Source organism: Hipposideros armiger, unplaced genomic scaffold (genome assembly GCF_001890085.2).
Source record: "Hipposideros armiger isolate ML-2016 unplaced genomic scaffold, ASM189008v1 scaffold_613, whole genome shotgun sequence".
Taxonomy (NCBI): Eukaryota; Metazoa; Chordata; class Mammalia; order Chiroptera; family Hipposideridae; genus Hipposideros; species Hipposideros armiger.
This window is the reverse complement of record NW_017731963.1, coordinates 1,101,448-1,124,271: the sequence shown is the minus strand read 5'-3', so window position 1 is coordinate 1,124,271 and position 22,824 is coordinate 1,101,448. Positions and strand designations below refer to the sequence as shown.

Sequence of the window (22,824 nt, the reverse complement as noted above, 5' to 3'; positions counted from 1 at the left end):
TTTCCTCAGCCATTTGAAAGGGGCTCACTCGGGCAGCCTGCCTCACGCTGGACCATTTTTCTTTCCTTTCCTGCCATCTCTTTTCCTCCCTTCCAAACTTTCCTGATGCAACCATTATTCATTCCCTTAAGACCTGGGTCTTTATTTTTTCCTTCTTGTTTTTCATTTTTCTTCTTTCTTGGTTTGCTTATTATAAAAGTAATACATGATCTTAGATGTTAAGTAGATTGCATAGTTTCTTCTTGTTCTCTTCTGTATTTTTGAAATATATTTTCTGAGCATTGCAGAAAATTTGGAGAGTTAACTAAAGCATGAAGAACAGAAAAATCTTGACAAGAATCTCAGCACCCATGGCCGTGTTATGTGAAAATGCATCTTAAAAGCACATTTCTTCTTCATCTTTTTTTATGCATTTGTTGACGATAAATGCTTTTATTATATGTATAATTTTGCACCATCCGTTTACGCTGATTATATGCTAAGCATTTCCCCGTGTTACTCAACAGTCTTTGTAATTATCATGTTTAATGGCTGCCTAATAATCCGTTTAATGAAGGGAACATAATTTGGTTAACCATTCTTCTGGAATTGGAGATTTTGATAGCTTCCTTGTTTTTCTTTCGATTTTTTGCTATTATACATAAAGCCACAGTGCAGATCTTCCTGGACTAATTTTTGGGCAGGTTTTAGATCATTTTCTTGGGATGAGCTTCCTGTGAATAGAATTCCCGAGTCAAACCATATGAAACTTTTTGAGACTCTTCACACATCTTACCCAAATTGCCTTTTAGAAAGGTTTTGCCACTTGACGGCCCTGCCAGCTGTGCAAAAGAGGTCCCATGCCACCAGGACTGAGCCAGCCCTGGGAGCCTCTTGTTTTGTAGTACTCCTCTGATGAGCCCAAAGTGGTATCACTCCATTCTAATTTACACCTAGTTTATTACAACGAAGTTCAACATTTTCAAATGAATTTGTTTTCTGAACTTCATCTTTCATAAATGGACTCTTACCTCCTTTTATTGCCCCAACATTTCATTATGAAAATTCTTACCGCCTCTGTGAAGGTTTGATTTATGAGAATTTTCCACACACTCACACACACACACAGAAGCTTTACATTTCCCATAGTCAATTATATTTGTATTTACCATTAGAATTCTCCCTATTGCTGTGAAGGCTAAAATGGCCTCTCTCAATCACAGTTTGGGTAATGAATCATTTCCATTTTCTTTCCTTCTAGTTAGCAGTGTGGGTTTCTTTTCTTTTCTTTTGCACTTAACTCTTTAAATCCCCTGGCATTGATTTTGGTGGTTAATAGAAGGAGGTAAAAATTGCTTTTTGTTTCCCAAATAGGTAAAAATCCTTTTCCAGCTCCACTTAATGACACATCCTTCCATTCCCCATTAATTTGTGACAGCTCTGCTCTCATGAGCCACAGTGGTAGATAGTCTGGGGAGCTGCATCTGGTCTTCCTATTCTATTCCATTGAGATGTCTCTTTTTTTTTGCAAAAAAAGAATTTTTGTTTTATATAATATCTGTCAGGGTGAGAACCCTTGAAATCTCCATTTCATGCCAGATAAGTGGCCCAAGCATCTGACTCCCACATCCAACTTACCTTTGGTAGCTCACCTTGCTTGGGTTTCTCACAGCACCACTTTTCCACACATATATCCATTTTTTCTAGCTATTTCTTCTCCCTAGAAGTCAAATTGTATCATGGTGCTCCATAGGGGGGGCAAGTGGTGGGGGAGGCCTCAAAATCTGGAGCCAGGGCCACAAGGTCTGGGTTTGAGCACGGCCCCTGCCAGCCATGCACTGTGTCTTTGGGTACCTCAGTTTCCTTTTCCGTAAAATGGGGTTGTGATGTCCAAACGAGGCGGAGAACGTCAACACAGATTTATTCTCCACGCAGCGAATGTGTGGGAGGTTGCAGGGGATGCCAGAGTGGGCAGGGAAGGAATGATCTCTGCAGAAATGGCCTTCGGGGAGCTTCCAGGAGACTAGTAAGAATAAGGGCTCTTTTAGGTGAGAGCCCTTCAAAACAGAGGGACAAGGCAACTGCAAAGAAATTATTACAAGGGCCGAGAGGGAAATGAACAGAATATAAGGAAGGAATGGGACAGGGGTCCGGCGCTGGACAGGTGTCTGGGGAGGGTCTCTCTGAGGGACATTTAAGCCCAAAAGGCGTAGGGGGCTGGGGATGGGAGAGAGCTTTCCTGGGATGGGGAACAACATGAGCAAACGCTCTAATGAGCCTGGTGCCTTTCAGGAAATGAAAGCATTCACCTGTGGCCAGGGGACAGTGTGTTGGTGCATGCACTCGGGATTAAAATACGGACGGGCGGATCAGGTGTGTCTCCAGAAAGAGACCGATTTTATTATCAGGGCAACGGGAAGTCACTGAAGGCTGGTGATATGGACGGAATGACATGATGCTATTTACGTTTTTAAAAGTCTGCTTTTACTGCCGTGTGATAAGCGGGTGGGTGAGGAGGAAGAAAATTGTGAGGCCATTGCGGTAAGGAGGTGGGAGATGGGCGGTGGCTGCAATGGGGGAGTGGCAGCCAGGGGAGGGGAGGGCTAGGCTGGGGGTGATTCTGGAGACAGGAACTGCCAGGATTTGCTGGGATTGGGGGGAGCCGTGAGGGCAGGGAAGAGCCCAGCATGACTCTCAGGGGCCAGGTTTGAGAAACGGGGGTTCAAGGTTGGGCCTTGTGCAGAGAAGTGGAAGGCAGGAGTGGAGCGAAAGTTCTGGGGAGAAGTTAGCATTCTGATTGGCTGTGGCAAGTTTGGGGTGCCCGTGAAAGACATCCAAGTAGAGCCGTCAGCTGAGCATGTCAGTCTCCAGAGGGCAGGGCAGGACATAAACTTACAGTCATTAGGGACCCCCCCCCCAGGGTGAGAACAGAGAGGCAGATGGAAAGGGCCCCTACATGAGTCTGGTCTTGAGGGAACCCAGCACTTAGATGGTGGCTGCAGGAGGCCGCGGAGGTGTGGCTCGTGAGGGTGGAGGCTAACAGGAGATTGTGGTGTCATGGTGGCCAAAGAGAAGTGCTTTCAGGAGGGAGTGGTCAGCTGTGTCAGATGCTGCCATGAGGCCGAGTGAGTTTAAGCAGAGAAAAGCGTGCTCTGAATTGGGCAACAATGAACAGGTGGAGGCAATGCCAGGCCAGTAGGCAGCACTGTGACCTGTGACGAGCTGAGCCCAGGTTGGAGGGGAAATTCTAGCTCTTCCTCTGGTGCATGTCCTTCAAGCACGCTCCCCAACGGCTAGCCATGGAACTAACCCGGTGACGTTTTCAAACCCACAACCTTTCCATCCTCACCTACCCTCACAGCTTCTTGTACCTGGAATCTCACTCCCTCAGAGTTCCCACATTATCTTTTTGGTAAAAAGACAATTTTCTGAACTTCCATTTCAGACATTTGATTTCAAGCAGAAAATAATTATTCTGCCTCTACCTAGCTCGCTGCCTGTTGCTAGGTGCCGAAAGGTACAAAAATGAATGAGACACAGCCCCAGAACAGGCAGGATGAAACCACTGCTAATTAGAGCTGTTGTAGGTACCCAGAGGGCAGAGGGAAGAGCCGCCAGGAGAACATGGAGATCAGGTTACCCGGTAAAATGTACATGATTCAATTTTGTCCCTTTCCACCAACACAACTAATCCCTTCACCTCCACACTCAATCCCAGTGCTCTAGGGCGCTTTTCGCTCACTACCTGTCACTGCTCTTCAAACTGGGGCTCTCACAGCCCTCCTCCCTTCAAATGTCAGCGTGTAAGAAACAGCACCTTCCCAGACCCCACTGTCCCCTTTCCCTTCCTGCTTTCTTGGCCAGGCTCCAGATCACCCTCCCCCCCAGGTGGGCTTCTGCCCCCTCCCCCACAGTTACTGTGGCAAAGGTCCCCAAAGGCCAGATCCCAGCCATGCACTTACCTCCCGAATTTTGTGGATCTGGCCCACCAGTGGCCACCCTGACCTCTGGAAATGTTCTTTCGTGGGCTTCTGAGATCTCCTTTTCCTTGTCTTCCTCTCTTTCTCAGGCTTCCCTACCCATGTCCATTGGTTTCTGGACTTCTCTTTCACTCTGCACCTTTTCCCTAAAGCTTTGCCTACCTCCTAGGGGCCAATCCCCCAAACTGAGAATCCAGTTCAAGTCACCTTTGAGGTCTAGACCAACACACTGATCTTTCTCTAAGGCCACTCTTTCATTTGCCGTCCAGAGCTCTACTCTGAGCTCTAGAACCCAATGGCCAACCATCTTACCGATATCTCAGGCATGTTAACAACATGACCCAAATGGAACTCCTGGTCTGTTTTTCTTTTTGTACTTGATTATCTCTCTTTGTTCGAATTCCTAATCTTCCCCAAATTTGTTCTTGTCTGGTGTTTCCTATTCGGGGGAATGACAACACCGCTATGGTAGGAGACACTTGACTGTCACCCTAAAATCCAATGTCAATGCCACATCCTGCCCTAAGGCCAGTTGATCTACTTCCTGTCTCCATCATCATCACCAATAGCTTAGTCCAAGCCATCATTTCTCAGCTGGCCCACTGCAGTCACCAGCTAATTGATCTCCTTAAATCCACTCTTCCCCCCAATAGTCCAACCCCTACAGAGCAGCCAGATTGGTCTTTTCAAAATACCCATCTTTTTTCATACCCATATCCTACTGAAACCCACTCAATAGTTCTTAGGAAAAGATCAACATGGTTTTCTTCAGCCTCATCATACATCGTGTTCCCACCCCAACTGGACATAGTTCCTTCCCAACAATCTTTTCTTCTTGGTTCTTGCTAACAGAAGCCACTCTCCATGTGACATAGATTGGCTTATGTCAGTTACAGTGGTCAGGCTCACTTTTCTTGTCAGCAGTTGGTTTTGTGAGTGGGCATGTGGTGCAAATATGCTCAATGAGAGGTGGTGGTGGCAGGGTCTTTTGCGAAAGGTTTCTTAGTTCTTAAAAAGCAGTATAAGGAAAAACCACTTTTTTTCCCATCTATCTCTGGATCCATCATTGTATGGTGGATACAATGCCTGGAGTGGCTGCAGCCATCTTGTGACGTGGAGGCAGGAGCCCACATGCTGAGGGTGGCAGAACTGAAAGCTAGAACAGAAACTGGGTCCTTGATGCCATTAGAGCTGCATCCTTTGGGGCTTCTCATTATGTGTGATAATAAATTTCTTATTGTTTAAATGTTTTGGAGTTGAGTTTTCTGTCACTGTGTCAAAATCGTTCTTACCTATCAATACGGCAGCCATGATAGCCCTCTGGCTTCTCGGATGCACCGCCCTCCCACCGTGGAGCTCCGCACACACTGTTTCCTTCTGTGCAATGTTCTCCTCATTCCTAGTTAACTTCCCCTCCTCTAGTCAAATGTTATTTCTCTGATCTAGAAAGATTTCTCCATGACACCTATCAGAGTTTCAAATTATGGATTTCTTTATTTACTTGATTAATATCCTCGCTGGACTGGCAGTTTATGAGGGCAGAGACCAGGTCCGTCTTTGCTCAGCATCGTGTACCCCCCTCCATGTCCGTCCGGTGCTTAGAAGAACCAAGTTCACCAATGCAGTCAGAGTCCTGGTAGGAAAGAGGGTGGTGCAAAAGAATTTAACTGAAACGAATTTAATGAAAGAACTATTCACAGAGCGTGGCAGGGCTAGGGGTTCTAGAGACAATAAAGGACCCAGGGATGAGCAAGAGTTGGAAGTCATCACCACTTCTAGGAATGAAGAGATGAAGTGTGGGTTTTCAGAATCTAGGGAGAAAGCTGTGGCTTAAGAAAGGGACCCCACCTGTGGCCACAGTAAAGGAACGCAGTCAGTGCCAACCCACAGCCCATAAGAAGGCAGGCAGGGAACCTATCTCTTCCCTTTCTTCACTCTCCCATTGGTTCCTCCACTGGTCAAACTCAGCTACAAGCCAGAGGGGCAAGGAGCCTGGGTGTTGTAAAAGTTGGCCATACAGGGCACAGAACAGGACGGAGAAAGACACTGGCTCTGAAGGGGCCAGTGAAGACTGTCTGCACAGGTATCAAATGACCTTCTCGCTACTCAATTCTACGCAACTTTTCTTATTCGTCTCAACCACCCTGCAAAATCTGACAGTGTAGACAACCTTACACAGAGTTTTTCAGGATTAAAAAGCACACCATGAGGGAGTTTTTCCAGGTCTCACTCTCTTCTCTCGAGACATCTCCAATCATACCCTTTCAGCGGGGTCAGAGGATGGATCCCAGCTCACAAATCATTCGTCTTCTTATCCTCTCCCTCTCTGCTGGTGCCCTCTTTTGAGAAAATTCTAGGGTCTCTTGTTTTCAATAATCCTCCCTCGATCACCCATATTTTTCTCCCTGTCACCTAACTCCTCCCCTAGCCACCCAACCTTCTCTAAGGAGGGGTCTGAATCTCCTCACCCATTCACTCTATTGCCCCTCGTAAGCTAGCTTTTACCCCCACAAGCCCCTCCCCCCAAAAAAACCCCACCAGTTCCTGCCAGGGTTCATAACAACCCCCTGATTGCGAAATTCAGAGGACTTTGCTCCTTATTTTTCTGAGATTCGGGACATATAGCAGCGTTGATTACTTTCTCCTTGAAACTCTTCACTACCTTGGTTGCCATGGCTACCCCCTCTCCAAGTTGTTTGTCTCATCTCTCAGGTCCTTCCTTCTCTCTTTCCTTTGTCACCCGCCCACACCTCAATCAGCCCCTCAAATGTCGCTGTAACTCATGATTCTGCCCTAGGCCCTCTACCATTCTCTCCCTACTCCCTCTCCCTGAGATTCTCATTACCCTCTATCCCTAGGTTGACCCTTCCAGTAGAATCTCTTCCTGAGCCTCTCTGGCTTTGGGATCCAGCTGCCTGCTGGGCCCCACCTGGCTGTGCCCCTCTGTCTGAGACTGATCCCACTGTTGCCCCCACAAACTGGCCCCCACATTGTGTTCCCCATCCCAAGCACTTCCCCGCCATTCACCATGGGCCCCACTCAAGACACATGGGACTCATCCTTGGCTCTGCCCTCACTCTCACTCCAACACCCAACAATTACCATTCAATTGTGACTTTATTTTCTAAAGATGTCTGGGTTCTGTCCAGCCCCTCTGTCATGGCGTTATCCTATCTTACCTGGGCCATGACCGTAGTTCCTCAATTGGTATCCCTACCTGGAGACGGTCACCTTCTAAATCTAGCCTTCATATTAGCTACCACAGTGACTTTCCCAAACCACAAATCTGAAATGTCACTGGTGTAAAAACTTTCAATAGTGCCTACTGACTATAGGATGGTGTCGAAACTCCTTGACGTAGGGGGTGGGGGTGGGGGGACAGGGGCATCCAAGGCCCTACAGGGCCTGATCTCTGTCTACTTCTTCAGTTCCACTTTTCTCATTCCCTCCTTCTCTCATACTCCAGGAACGCCAAATGCCCTCAAGCTAACTCTGGCTACTTCTCACTTCCAGGGCTTTGCTTGTGTAGCTTCCTTTGTTTGAAATGTCCTTCTAGGCCTTTCTGCCTTGCTCATCTTTAGGAAGCAGACCAGTAGTAACCTCCCCTGGAAAGCTCTGTGCGTGCCTGTGTCCCATGATTGCACTTACCACACTGTATTATAATGGTCCACTTAAACGGTGTGTAGTTGGACATTGTATATATGATTCAATGTGTTTCCCCCACACACACTCCCTTGCCTGTCACTGTTTTGTGTAACAAACAACCCCAAACTTTGGTGGCTTAAAAACACAATATATAATTTGTCATGGTTCTGGGGATTGACAGGGCTCAGCTGGGTGGTTCTTGTTTAATGTCTCTCCTGCAATTGCAGTCAGATGGCAGCTAGGCTTACTGAGCAAGGACGCTTATTCACATAGCTGGTAGTCAGCTCAGCTGAGGTTGTGGACTGGAGTGCCCACATGTGGATTCACCACACGGCCGGACTTCTCACAGTGTGGCAGCTGGGATGCAAGAGGGAGTGGTCCAAGACCAAGTGTTTCAAGAGGTCTGTGCAGAAGCGACAAGGCTTCTGATGACCTAGTCTTACACATCCTAGAATGTCCTTTCTACTACGTTCTGTTGGCCAAGAAAGTCACTAAATCCAGCCCAGATTCACGGGGAGGGTAAGTAGACTCTACTTCTTGATATGAGAAGTAGTATGTGTATACTGGAAGGGCAGAAATGGATGGTGGCCATCTTTGGAGACTCGCTACCATCATCACTCTCTCCTGATTCAGTTAGAGCTTTAAGGGAGGGTTGGTATTGTGAGAGCATGAATGCAAGGAGAAAGACAGTCGATCGTTTTAAATAGCCTCTTGAAACCTACAGCAGAGAGAGGGTGTTTGGTGGTGGTTACTGGCCTTTTGTAAAGAGAAAAGAACCTGAGGGACTCAGAACTTGAAATTGATGCCCTGAGCAGTAAATAGGGAAGAATGCAGAAGCTGTCTTTCTACCTGTAAGAAAAGTTTAACCAGCTAGTGGGAAGAAGGGGAATAATATGGATATGTAACAAATAGATACTAGATCTCCCAAAATAAATTTGGGGTGTCCTGGAGTAGAAGGGGCTATTGCTTGGCTCCTCATGGTGTTGCCCAGGAGACCAACACCTCCCAGCTTGGGCTGGCTAGGTTGAGAGTCCTGCTGGGAGTGATCTGACAGATGAAACTGTGGATGTCCTCCAGGGTCCTGTGTGTCCCCATAGCAAGGTGCTGATGGCGAGGGGATAGGGAAGTGGGTGAGTGTGGGTGGTGGATTTTTTTTTTAAAGATTTTTATTGGGGAATTGGGGGGATGGCAACAGTGCTGGGGAATTGGGGGAAGGGGAACAGACAAGTTGCTGTCGTTTTTGTTCTTCAGTCTAGTTGTGGAGGACGTTGCTTCACTGGCGCAAGTTGGCACCATCATTGTGCTCTTCCCAGGCGAGGCAGATCAGTCGCCGGCTTCTGGACGGCCGCTCACTGCAGCTGCTGGCCGCTCACGCTGGCTGCTGGCTGCACACGGCAGCCGATGGCAACCCACTGCCACAGGGGCTGCAGCCTCCGCCGTCGCCAGCGACCCCTCACGGCAGCCCAGCTCCAGGTTGAGCTGTTGTTCAGCATCTTATTTGTGGAGGGCAGTGTCACTGGCCCTCATATGTGGGATCCGAACCGGGGCCCTCTGGCGTCCCAAGCCAGTTCTTAACCATCGTGCCACTCGGCCGGCCCTGGGTGGTGGATTTGGAAATGCATTGTGGTCAGGATAAGGACTCAGCTGGGGTGTCTCTGCTGGGATGACACTAGCGGATGGACCCTGGTGATCAGGATCAGATCCACACCCTGGTGCCAGGGCAAAATAGGAGACCTCAGAACACAGGCCGTCCTCAGGAGGAAGGGAAGGAGCAGTGGGAAGCAGAGAAGCTGAAAGTGGACCAGCTTCTCTACTTAATCTACTTAAGACAGACGAAGGAAAAGTCCAGAGGTGACTGCATTTACCTTGAACTTACAGATGAAGTTAGTGCTTCCAAACACGAAGCGGTGGGGGGCGGTGGTAAGAGTGAACTTGAGTTATGGAGAAATAAAAAAGCTGTATTTTGGCAAAGCTCTGTTTGTGGCAGTTTCTGGGCCAGCAACCTGGAGCCATCTTTAAACTTTCATCCTCTGATCGCTCTCATGCTTCCGATTTCTACCTCCAAAAAACTCCTCTTGAATCCACCTCCCCTCCATACGCATTGCCTTTTCTCTCAGCCCTGCATCACTTCTCACCTGGACAGCTGTGGTACCCTCTTAGGTATTCTCCCTACCTCCAGGCCTGTCGAGCCCGCTCCAAACCCTTTTCTGTGGGCAACAAGAAGGCTAATGGGACACATCTATTATTGTCTTTACCTAGACCAGTGCCAACTCTCCTGGGAAATCCTTCTGCACTTCAACCTGTTTTGAATGGAATTTGTCTTATCACATAACCCACCTTATTGGTCATCATTGATTGGCCAGGGGTAATGGGGCCCCTGACTTAGGCTGTGCCGGTCGAAGCCCTTCCTCAAATTTCTTGACTTGGGAACAAAGAGAGCTCACAAACTAACACTTACGAAGCACTTACAAGGTCTGACAATTAAGTTTGTGAACTTGTTGCAATGATGTTGCTAAACTTTTTTGAGGGGTTATCAGAGGGGTTATTCATTATGAATTTGTATCAACTGGACAAACAATTAACTAAGTTTATTATTTGGAAGTGATGAAAAGGCTGCATAAAAAAGTTAGACGAAAACAACCTGAACTTTTCGCCAACAATTCATGGCTCACACGGCCCTGTCTGAGAGGGAGTTTTTAGCAGTAAACAAATAACTGTATTGACACACCCTCCCTACTCACCTGATCTGACCCCCAATGACTTCTTTCTTTACCCGAAGATAAAGGAAATATTAAAAGGAAGACATTTTGATGACATTCAGGACATCGAGGGTAATACGACAATAGCTCTGATGGCCATTCCAGAAAAAGAATTCCAAAATTGCTTTGAAAGGTGGACTAAGCGCTGGCATCGGTGCATAGCTTCCCAAGGGGAGTACTTCGAAGATGACCATAGTAATATTCAACAATGAAGTATATAGAACTTTTTCTAGGATGAGTTTGCGAACTTAATTGTCATACCTCATACTAGATGTCAGGCTACGGGCTAAGTATTTTACAGGTATTATCTCCTTTGACCCTCTCTGTGTTTGACAACACTCTAAGGCTGGTGCTATTATTATCCCCATTTCACAGATGAGGACACTGAGGACAGAGAAATTAGAGAAACTAGACAAAATGGTGAGTAGCAAGTAGCAGTGACTTGAGTAAGGCCTCTTAACCCAACTCCTTCACTCCCACCTTGGTCTCTGGTCACAAACCTGAGAGTGAGGCTGGCCTGCAGCAGGATGGAGAGGCATGGAAATGAGAGAGGGAGGGTATGATGGTCAAGTCCCTCTCTCCAGACCTGGAGGCCCAAATAGCCTGGCCTGTGGTTTGGTGAAGGAAGCCAATCGAATTCTCTTTCTGCCTGAGTGGGTTTGAGTTGAGCTTCTTCCATTGGCAAAGAAAAGAAACATGAGTACAGGAAAACGTGATCACACCCATCTCCCCACTTAAGCAGATTCACTGGTTCCTCGTGACCCTTGGGAAACTCCTTGACGTGACACACAGGCCCTGCATGTGCTGGCCAGCCTGACTTGTCACTGCTCTCCCTCTTGCCGCATCCAAGCCCCCCACCCTGTGTGCCCCACACATGCTGGGCTCACTGCTGTCCCCTGAATACCCCCTGGAGGCGCTGGCCTCATGAGGACCAGGTGAGAGATGACATCCACGCCTACTCTGCCTGCTTCCCCGACCCCAGCTTTCAAGTCCTTTGAATCCAAGTCTTTAACTAGGATTTCACCCGGGCAGTCTCTTCCAAGCTCTGGGCCCAAAACTTACCTCTCATAGGTCATCTCTTAAGAACCTGGGACTTTGACTTTTTTTTAATTACAAAAATGATTTGTGGAAATCTTAGAAAATTAAGTACCCAGAGGCAACCAGTGTTCACATCTTGATAACAGAATTGCTCTTAAAGAAACCAATTTTCTATTTCTTTCCATGTAATACATACACGTAGTTTTAAAACATCCGAGAGGATAGAAGGGCTTTGATGAAGAGTAGCCTTTTCTGCTTTGTCGCTGGCTTCCAAACTCTCACCCCAGAGCGCATGGTCTGCTCTTTGTGGTCACCCCACCCCCCCAGCTCTAAAAAGCTCTTCGATCCCTTATATAAGCAAGGGTGCTTTCACCAGCAGCTAACAGAACTCCTGAGAGTAGCTTAAACAGTAAGAACATTTATTTATTTCAAAGAATGCAAAGCCCAGAAGTCAATGGTTTCAGGTGTCCAGGCTGCATGAGTCAGCAGAGAGCTGCATCTCAGGGCCTTCCCCTCCTGGTCACAAGATGGCTGTCAGAGCTCCAAGCATCACATTGTCATCTAGGCGGAAAGGCAGGGGAAGGGCCAAGAAAGCTCTCCAGGTGCCTCTCTTTAGTCAGGGAGGAAAGTGCTTTCCTTGAAGCTGCCTGAAGATGTCGCCTTGTAAGATCCTAGTCAAAACTGGGGCACGGGGGTTCTCTGAACAGCGTCTGCTACATGCTAGTCCTAGTTCATAAGTTCTACCGATGACCCACGTGGCAGATTAGGCGTTAGGTCACTTGGAAACGACTCCCCTCCATCTCTGCTTCTCTCAACACGGTTTTAAAGTACCTCTCCTGGCCATCTTTTTACAAAATCCATCTGCCCCTTCACTCCTGTCCCGCAGGTGTCCACAGACGCCCTTGCCTTCCTGCTATCATCCCTGTCAGCCGTCCTACCCACTTCGCTGCATTGTTGTCTCCCAACTTCTGTGTCTTGACCTTCACGTTGTAATGGACGAAACTATGGACATTCTATTCTCTAACCATAATGAAATCCAAGTCGATACAAAAATTGACTATCAGTGAAAACTGGAGAGGAGAAGACAAAATTCTCAGTATCTGAGACAACTATACCATATAGTTCCTGTGGATACCTACGTATTTATGAGTTTTTAGAAAGTCTAGAAAAGTGCACATTGAGCCTATTACAGTGTTTACCTCTGGGGAGGAGGGAGGATATGGGAGGGCGGTGGGTGGCCCAAAGGGTCTTGAGCTTCATCTGCAGTGTTCTATTTTTTAAAAAGGAGAATGTATTCATGTTTCGCTTGTGTCATTAAACTTTAATTTGGAAAAAAACTCCCATTCATTTTCAGCCAATTATGTCGGCTCTGTGTGTTTGGCAGTGTTCGCATGTTTGTGCCCAGGGAGAAAAAAACGTTTACTTTGTGTGTGTCTATGAATGAAGTACAGTGATTAGTAAGTAGATTTAGAAAAATGTCGCAAGCAACAGCAAAACAAGAAAAGTGGTGCGGAGAGAACTCATTCGCAACAACAAAACCCATTAGGAAATGGGCAGCTTCTTTAGGGAGAGAAGTACATAATATGTGGCTGGAGGACACACAAGATGATCAGGATAAACGTAGGGCTCTCCTGTAGCCATAAATCGAAAGGTTCAGTATGATACTGAGGTCAATTTTGCCCAAATGAATCTTTAAATTCACAGAGCTTGACAAGCAAGTTTTAAAATTCATACGGAGGACTCAATGTGCAGTAATAGCTACATAACTGAGAAGGGAGCACAATGAAATGGGGCATTTTACTTAACGATATCAAAAGGTATACTGGGGCCGGCCGAGTGGCTCAGTTGGTTAGAGCGCAAGCTCTGAGCAACAGGGTCGCCAGTTCAATTCTCACATGGACCAGTGAGCTGCGCTGGCGCTGAGCTGCCACTGAGCTGGTGAGAGTACGTGCTCTTAACAACAAGGTTGCCGGTTCGACTCCCACATGGGATGGTGGGCTGTGCCGCCCCCCCCCAACTAGATTGAAAGCAGCAACTGGACTTGGAGCTGAGCTGTGCCCTCCACAACTAAGATTGAAGGACAACAACTTGACTTGGAGCTGATGGGTCCTGGAAAAACACAATGTTCCCCTTCCCCAATTCCCCAACACTGTTCTCCTCCCCAATTCCCCAATAAAATCTTAAAAACGAAAAAAGGTATAAAGCTATGGCAGATAAAATAGCCTGGTACAGACAGGAATATACAGATCGGTGAAACAGCTCAGGGGCCTCAGACCTTCCTAGCACCACAGCTTAGAACGTGAGGGAGCTTCACACCAAATCCATGGAGAAAGGATGAGCCAGCCAATCTACTGCGCTGTAATAATCAGCTGTACATTTGGAGAAAGGTTAGGTCATATCCCATTTCGATCATAAAAATATATTCCTGATGCATTCAAGACCCAAATAAAAACAAAATTATTAGAAAAAAAATACAGGATATATTTAAACCTTAGGAATAAGGAAGGCTTTAAACATGCTATATACATAAAAAGAATAAAGGAGAAGACTGATAAATTTGATTATGTCAAAATTGATAACTTCCATCTAAGAAGAGGTCTTCCAAAGAGTTTAAGGCAACAGACAAGCTGGAAGAAAATATTTTCCATACCTATAACAGAAGATTAATATTCAGACCAAATCTGGAAACTCTACAAATCAGTATGATAAACAACCTAATTTTTAAGTGAGAAAAAAAATAAACATAATTCAGAAAAAATACAAATGCCACTCACATAGGAAAATCTTACTAGCAAATAGGCATATGTAAATTGTAAATAAATGATTCAATTTTCACCGATCAGACTGATAAATATTTAACACGTTTGCTTATGGTATGGGGATTAGAGTCTCTCAAACCCTCTGGCTGGAAGTTTAAATGGTACAGAAATTATGGAGGACACTTTGGTAATATTTGTTAAAACTCAAAATGTGGAAATCTTTAGATCCCAAATTCTGCTTCTCAATCACAATTGTAGAGAAACATTACGGAGGAGGCATGTGCAAGGCTGTTTTTCTGCAGTGCCTCTTATGATGGAGGAGAGGAAATGAAGCAACTACATGTCCATCGTTCTTCAGAAGAGAAAAGGTGGTACATTTGTGGGAGTAAATACAATACAGCTATTAAAAGGAATGGGCAAGAGCCATTTGTATCAATAGGAGTACATCTTAAAAATGTAAAATTGAGTGAAAAGAACGCAGCTTACAGTAAAATCCCTATAAAGTGGAATGAGTCATTCAGAACACCTATATCAATACTATACATTTCTATGGAAGGAGATACATAAAGCTAAGACTTCAGAAGGTGGCCAAGGAAAACTTTAGCTATATTCGTATTGTTCTACGTTCAGTAAGGATAATGTATCCGTGCTTTACTTGTTTGATTAAAGTATAATTTGAAAAGATTCTAATTTGTTTTCAGCCAACCTTGCCAGCTCTGTGTTTGGCTGTCCCCGCGTGTTTGGGCTCAGGGAGGAAGAACGTTTACTCTGCGCGTGTGTCTGCAAATCAGGTGCAGTGATTCGTAAATGGGTTGCAATGGAACACAAAAAACAAGGGCCAAACAGTTCAGGGGAGAGGGGGTCCTGTTCTCAGTTGACAGCAAAACCGAGAATAAACCTAGGAATAGATTCATCAGGAAATATGCAAGTCTTGAACCAGAGAAAACCATAAAACGTCCCTGAAAGACATAAAAGATGACCAGAACTGAGAAACAGAGCACTGAGCATTGGTAGGAGACTCAGTAGGATAAAGATTTCAATGTTCTTCAAACTTATCCATAAACTCAATGACATCCCAATGAAAATCCTAGCAGAAATTTTTCTGAAACTTGACAGGCTGATTTTAAAATTCATGTGATGGGACAAATATGCAAGGATGACCGAGGCAATTATGCAAAAACAACAGAGAAGGTGGGATTTGTCCCGCCAGTTAGCAAAGTATATTATCAAGCTTAGGAGTAGACAAATAGATCACTGGACCAGAAGGGCTCTGACACAGGCCCGCACTGGAATTCAGTGTCAGGCAAAGGGAGCGATTTCCAATCAGTGGAGAAATGAGCGATTACCCAATAACAGTGTTGGGACAATTACCTATCCACTGGGGGCATGGCAGGGGGTGAGGGAGGTGGGAAGGGATTAAAGTTAGATCCTAAGATTCACGGGTATGGAATTTATTTTTTATATATAGTATAAAGGCTTAAATATATACACATATGTAAATTATAAATTTTAGAGAAGAAAATACAGAAAATGCTTTTGACCTTGATCTAGGGAAGGCTTTCTTAAATAAGATTAAAAAGACATAAAAGATTGATAACTTTGTATCAGAATGTAGTATTTCTCTAAGACAGAAGATACCATACAATTACCTGACAAGAATCACAATGTAGATAACATTTGCAATATACATAGGAACAAGGTATTAGTATTCGAAATGCATAACGAACTCCTAAAAATCAATAGCAAAAATACAAAAAGAACTTAAAGAAACAGGCAAAGAGTATAGATAAGTAATCCAGAGGAGGAAATAGAAATGGCCAGTAAACACATGCAGATGTCAGTCTTGCAGGTAATTCAGCAAAATGTAAACTAAAGCAAGATACTATTTTTCACTCATCGGCCTGGTTAAAAATGGAGGCCTTTGAGATGGTCTGGGCAAATGGACACTGCTGGCAGGAGATTCCATTCGTGTGGCCCTTTGGGGAACATTCTAGCAGTCTCTGTTAGAATGTAAGATGTGGATACCCCATGACCCATCACTTCGTTTTCTAAGTGTCTCCCAGAGAAACACCTGTACATGTGCAAATGGGTAATGTCCAAGGGAGCGCTTACAGTTTTGAGTGGATGGAGTGACACTGGGAAGATTTTCATAGTCAATCAGTAGGAAATCAAACATGGTGTAATCAGTCATGACCGCCGCCAGCTGCTAAAGCAGAAGTCCGTAGGGCACACCAAGATGAGAGCAACAGCTCCAGTGTGCACACACCACGTCTGTGCAAACAAACACACACAAAAAGAGAATAAAAGATGTGTTTCAGTGGGCATTGGGAAACATTTTGGGTCAACAACAAAAGTCTAAGGGCAACTATCTCTGAATGAGGGGAAGGGCCAGAGGTGGAGGTGGGGTGAGGGAGATCTGTAGAGACTTCTTTATCTGTAACGCTTTAATTTTATTTCGAGGAAAATATATTCATGTATTACTTGTATAATTAAAATTTAATTCAAAAATTTGAATTCATTTCCAGCCAATTAGCTCTGCTTTACATGTGTGCCGTGTTCTCATTTGTGAGCCCAGGGACAAAGCACATTTACTCTGAATATGTCTGTGAATAAAGCATTATGATTAATAAATTGATTAAAATTTGGAAAGCCAAAAGAAAAAAAAAAGGAAAACTTTTTTTCACTCACAAAGGCAACAAAACTGATAAGGCATTCAGGAACAAACCTATTAAGAAATGTGAAAAACCTTTGTGACAAAAGCAACCAACCTTTATTAAAAGGCATTACAAATCAAACCAAACAAATACGACTCTGATTAAACAGAGGCAGATACAATGTTCACAGATGGGAAGAACTGATATCCTAATGATGTTATTTCTTCCTTCAATGCAATCCCACTCAAACTTCCAACAGGATTTTTTTTTTCATGAAACTTTGAGAAGTCGATTCTAAAATGTATGTGAAAAAGTAAATGTATAATATGACCAAGGTCATTTTTAAAAAGAATAAAGGACCAGGAAGGGAAGGGTACTTACCTTATCAGGTAGTCAGATTAAGCTTGGCTGGTATTGGCCTAGAAATAGACAAATTGATCAACAGAGCTCACACTCTTGAGCGAGCTCTTAACCAACTGAGCCACTCGGCCGGCTCCAGATCCGAATAGAATCTAGACATTGGGAACTGGGAGAAAAGATGGTGTAGGGACAATAAATGATACTTGCCAAACTGGTTATCCATTTGGAAAAAGGTCCGATTAGATCTCTGTCGTATCATACATGAAAACACAGTTGGCATGGGTTAAAGACAAACCCATGTAAAGATTTTTTTTAATCTAGAAATTTTAGATGCAAATATAGAATGTCTATATCATTCGCATGGTGGAGAGGCTTCTTAACAAGAGCACTACCTGCTCTAGTGCCAGCACTACAAGTTTCATCATTGCAGTTTGGTAGGATGCTTTCATATCCTGTAGGTCTCCAGTCTGACTGCATTTCCAACCCTCTGCAAGCACCATGTTCACCTGGACCTTGCAGCCCCCTCTTCCTCTCCAGCTCAACCTGGTCCTGGGAAGAAGGACCGTGACACTGGATGGACCGAGGTCTGAAGCCAGCTCAGGCCACTTGTGTTCTTTGTCAGTAAGGCACTTCCTTATCTGGTTTCCGTGTCATCTTCAATGAAATGGGGTAATCCTCTGTATCTTGTGTGGGGATGTGAAGTTCATATGAGATGGTGAATGTAAATATGCAGAAATGGCACAGAACTTACTAAGATAGAGGAGCTGACTCCTCTACTTTTTCTCCACCCACCACCCAAACCACTGACTCCTGTGACTTAACGTCCCAATTCTTTCCTGCATTGTAATTTCTGGAGAATTGTCATATATATTCCTTTTTGGTCAAAAGTGTGAATGTTGACTTCAGATATTTGATTCCAGGGCAGAAAATACTGAATTGGCACCCAAAGCGCTTACTGCCTGCCTGTTGCTAGGTGCTGAGGTACACACAAAAAATAATAAGACACGATCCTAGCCAGGAGACAGGCGAAAACTCGTGCTAATTAGCACCGTAGTGAGTACACAGGTCAGATAAAAGCTCCCAAAAGAATATGGAGATCAAGTTACTCTTGAAAAGGTAAATAATTTAATTTTGCCCCTTTCAGTCAAAAACACATTATTGCCCCAAACTAATTTATCCACCTCAACACTTGATCTCAGCCCCTTTGGGAGCTTATTTCACTAATTGTCTCCATCCTTAATCACTTCATCACTCAGGCTCACTTCCCTCAGAAGATTCACGAGCCAGCATTGCTCTTCCCTTGAAGATTCAAAAGCCCTCCACTTTGCTTCCTCCTCCTTTCTCTCATCCCCCAAGCTGCCTCTGGTAAAAGTCCCCAGAGGTCTCTCATGGGTTCTGGGGTGTGCCAATCAGCATGGCCACTGTGCTGCCCAATTCTGGGGTGCCACGGTGATTGTGCGCATTGGAGGGGCTCACAGATCAGCCTTTGTCCCCTGGCCTCTCAGTACATACCTACTCCTGACCATTCCACTCTGGCCCTTTCTTCTCAGTCCCCTAGGCAGATCCTTCTTTCCTTCTCCAGTCCCCAAATGTTGGTGCTCCTTGGGCTCTTCTTCCTCAGCAGTCCTCACAGCCTCAGAATGCTCCAGAAACCTGACATTACTTCAATGCACATTTCCACCCAGCATCCCTCGGGGGCTCTGAATGGGTCTCTTTAGCGTCTTACTCTGTGCTCTGGAAATATGCATTCGGCTACTTCCTCCCCATCTCCTCTTGGATGTCTCGGCTGACTACCACCAGGCTTGTGGTCTGCCTCACAGATCCAGTCCCATTCTAGGGCTCCGCGGTTCTGAGAACGGCACTGCCACCTCACTGATGAGGGCAGACACTCAGAGGTCGTCCTGCATACCTCCTCCTCTCCCTGCCCCTCTTCGTTCCACCCAGCACCAAGGCTAGCCAGAATGTGTGGACCGTGTCCAGATCCTGACCACCATGAAAACAAAAGCCTCCTAACTGGCCTCCAAGCCGACCTAGGATGCCTCTAGTGATTTCTCCATAGAACAGCCAGTCTCAGATTACAGCGACACACGAGGGCAGGGCTCAACCCTGCTTCCTTTACGTGTATCTCGGGATGTACTCAGCTCAGCCCCGGCCTCCACAGCTCTGCACAGCCAGCACTGCCTGCCTCTCTGGTCTCACCTCACCTCCCTTTGCACAGGCTGTTCCCTCTGCCTAGAATGCTTTGCCCCAGTTAGCTCTTCCCCTTCTTAACATCCTGGTTCAAGTGTTACCTCTTCAGGGAAGCCTCCTGGAGTGGGCCTCGGACTGGCGGGTCCCCTCGTTGTATGCCCTCCAGCTCTCAGTATCTTGCCTTCAGAGTGCCTACCAATGTTGGAAATTGTATATTTGTGTGATTATCTGACTCATGTGTTTCTCTCCTACCACCACAAAAACTCCATGAGAACAGCGATTCTTTTTTTTTTTTAATTTTTATTCGGTAACTGTGTTTTTTGCAGGACCCATTAGTTCCAAGTCAACTCATTGTCCTTCAATCTAGTTGTGGAGGGTGCAGCTCCGCTCCAGGTCCAGTCGCCGCTTTCAATCCAGTTGCAGGGGGCGCAGCCCACCATCCCATGCAGGAATTGAACCGGCAACCTTGTTCAGAGCACACACTCTAACCAACTGAGCCACCTGGCCACCCCAGGGGTTCCATTTTAATTCATTCACCAAAGTATCCACAGTGCTAGGCACACTGCCAAGCACGTAATAGATGCTAAATTAGAAAATACGGAATGAATAAACTTTGGTCACTAAACAATGCTTATCGCATGTGGGAGTTGATGTCTGCCTGTCAACTTGCTCATGTCTTTCCTATGTTCGACCTCCTCACCCCTGTTCTTCACCTCTTGAAGTCTTCCTTCCAGACTCCTCAAAGGACTGTTAGTGATGGGTTCACCTCCCTCTCACATCTTGTCATTATTCCAGTTTATGCCCCATCGCTTCCCCAAAGTGGTCATATTAAGGTCACCAAAAGCTTACTAATCATCAAATCCAAAGAAAATTCTGTCTTTATCTTATTGGAATTCTCTGCTGCATTTGACAGTGTTGATTACCTTCTCCTTGAGACACTTCACTACCTTGGTTGCCATGGCAACCCACTCTCCTAGTTGTCGCATCTCTCAGGCCCTTGCTTCTCTTTCTCCTTTGTTGCCTGCGCACACCTGATTGGTTCCTCAAATGCCACTGTAACTCATGATTCCGTCCTGGGCCCTGTCCCATTCTGTCTCTGGTGATCTCACTCATTCTCGGGGTTCCCATTACTCTGAGCGGCCCTGGGCCTGTACTTCCAGTGAAATCTCTTCCTGAGCCCCAGATCCCAGATCCAAGTATCTGCTGTGCTCCACCTGGCTGTGACCCTGACCCCTTGGCTGTATCTGAGTTCACTGTCCTGCTCCTCAAACTGGCTCCCCATGCTGTGTTCCCCATCCCAGGAGCCTCCCGACCACCCACCCCACCATTTACCCAAGACACATGGAGTCACCCTTGTCTTAACCCTCTCTCTCACTCTAATGGCTAATCATTGACCAATTATTACTGGTTTGTATCTACTACAAGTTTCTGACCTATTTCTTTCCATGTCCACTGGTCTAGTTCAGGTCTCTCCCTCTCTTATCTGCACATGGCTTCCTCCGTGCCTCTGGGCTGGTCACTTCTTAGAATGGATGACTGGGGGTTTGGGCTTTCTAGAATCCCTTATTACCTCCTAATGTCCCTTGTTACATTTAGGGAAATGTGGCTGTGATGGGACCTGGGCTGCTCCCTCACACAGACGCCACAGAGGCCCCTCCTCCAAGGTCATGCCTCTCATCACCCAGGTCCTGTCAGGGGGTGGGCATGAGGCCTGAGCTCCGCCAGTTAGACCAAAGCTCTCTCTTGACTTTGACTTCTGTCCAAATACGGAAGAAATAATTAGAATTGATGTCTACGAGGCACCACCAGGTAGTGGTGGTTAAGACCCTGAATGTAGCATTTAAGACCGTGCCCCAATTTCCATCCACTTCATTGTCCATCATTCTCTCCCTCCAACCTGCCTCTTTGGGTCTCAGCTTCCTAACCTGTGAAATGGGGCTAATGGTGGCTGTCTGCCTCACTAGGGGTGGAAGGATGGAGTTGTGATGACCAGGTGAGACAATGGTCATGACCTCACCATATAAACTATAAAGGGCTGTGCCCACACGGTGTCAGAGTGCATTTCCTGAGACCCAGATAGCCTCCCATCCAGATAGCCTCAACCTTGACTTTTTTCCCTGTTGTTCATCAATTCCCTGGGAATTGTCACAAAATCTCTGATAAAAGAAAATTCTGAACTTCCATTTCAGACATTTGATTTCAAGCAGAAAATAATTATTCTGCCTCTACCTAGCTCGCTGCCTGTTGCTAGGTGCCGAAAGGTAAAAAAATGAATGAGACACAGCCCCAGAACAGGCAGGATGAAACCACTGCTAATTAGAGCTGTTGTAGGTACCCAGAGGGCAGAGGGAAGAGCCGCCAGGAGAACATGGAGATCAGGTTACCCGGTAAAATGTACATGATTCAATTTTGTCCCTTTCCACCAACACAACTAATCCCTTCACCTCCACACTCAATCCCAGTGCTCTAGGGCACTTTTCCTTCACTACCTGTCACTGCTCTTCAAACTGGGGCTCTCACAGCCCTCCTCCCTTCAAATGTCAGCGTGTAAGAAACAGCACCTTCCCGGACCCCACTGTCCCCCGGAGGTCCTCCTTTCCCCTCCCGCTTTCTCCGCCAGGCTCCAGATCACCCCTTCCCCCTCCCCCAGGGGCTTCTGTCCCAAGGTTACTGTGGCAAAGGTCCCCAAAAAGCAGATCCTGGGGTTGCCCTCACCTCCCGGGCTACCCTGACCTCTGGAAACTCTCTTCCCTGGGCTTCTAGGACCCCGTGTTTTTGGTTTTCTCCTCTGCACGCCCCGCCCCCGCCCCGCGCCCACCAGTCTCCTTAGCAGGATCCTTTGCCTGCATCCATCCTGGAGTGCCAGTCACCGCTCAGTGTCTGGCCCTGCTCCGCGAACTCCACCTTCTCCTTTAAGCTCATCATCCCTCGTTCTCTATCTTTCCCCCTTGAGAGATGCCCACACTTCCTTTGTGAGCTCCAAATTGGCATATAGGCTTTCCAACTTGACAACAGCTCTAGTCAAGGTCACCACCAATGGATGTTTTTCCTCCTTACCACCCTTGTCCTTTGATCTTTCTTGATTTATACAGACAGGAGGACTTTAGGTGACAGCCCTTTCACTCTCTTTTATCGTGTCTATGATCGCTTCCTCAACCAGCCTCAGAAATTCTCCCTGGCCCAGATCATAACTCGAGCAGCGTCCCCCGCTATTCCAAGCTCCCCAGGACTTTTCTTCCTTCTGCATTTTCCTCGGCCCACCTTGAGCTCCTGTGAGGATCTGGGGGCCCCCTAATTGCTCCGTCCAGTGGGTTTTCGGTCCTTTAACTGGCTTTTCTCTTTTGTCTGATTATTCTTTCCTGGAAACGCTCCACTTCCCTGGGTTTCCATGCCAACACAGGCTCCAGGTGCTTTTTCCATCTTTCTGACTTCCTTTTTTGCCTTTGTGGGTTCTTCTCTC

General features: G+C 46.2%; 1 long non-coding RNA gene across 1 annotated transcript; it reads right to left on the bottom strand.

The window, feature by feature from the left end:
• Positions 1–5,473: 5,473 nt before the first annotated feature.
• LOC109372128 (uncharacterized) lies at positions 5,474–17,233 on the bottom strand. Its single transcript, XR_002121997.1, has 3 exons — positions 17,196–17,233; positions 16,273–16,431; positions 5,474–5,592 (listed from the first exon to the last, which is right to left on the bottom strand). It is a non-coding gene; the product is annotated as an uncharacterized LOC109372128 (long non-coding RNA).
• Between the last annotated feature and the right edge of the window lie 5,591 nt (positions 17,234–22,824).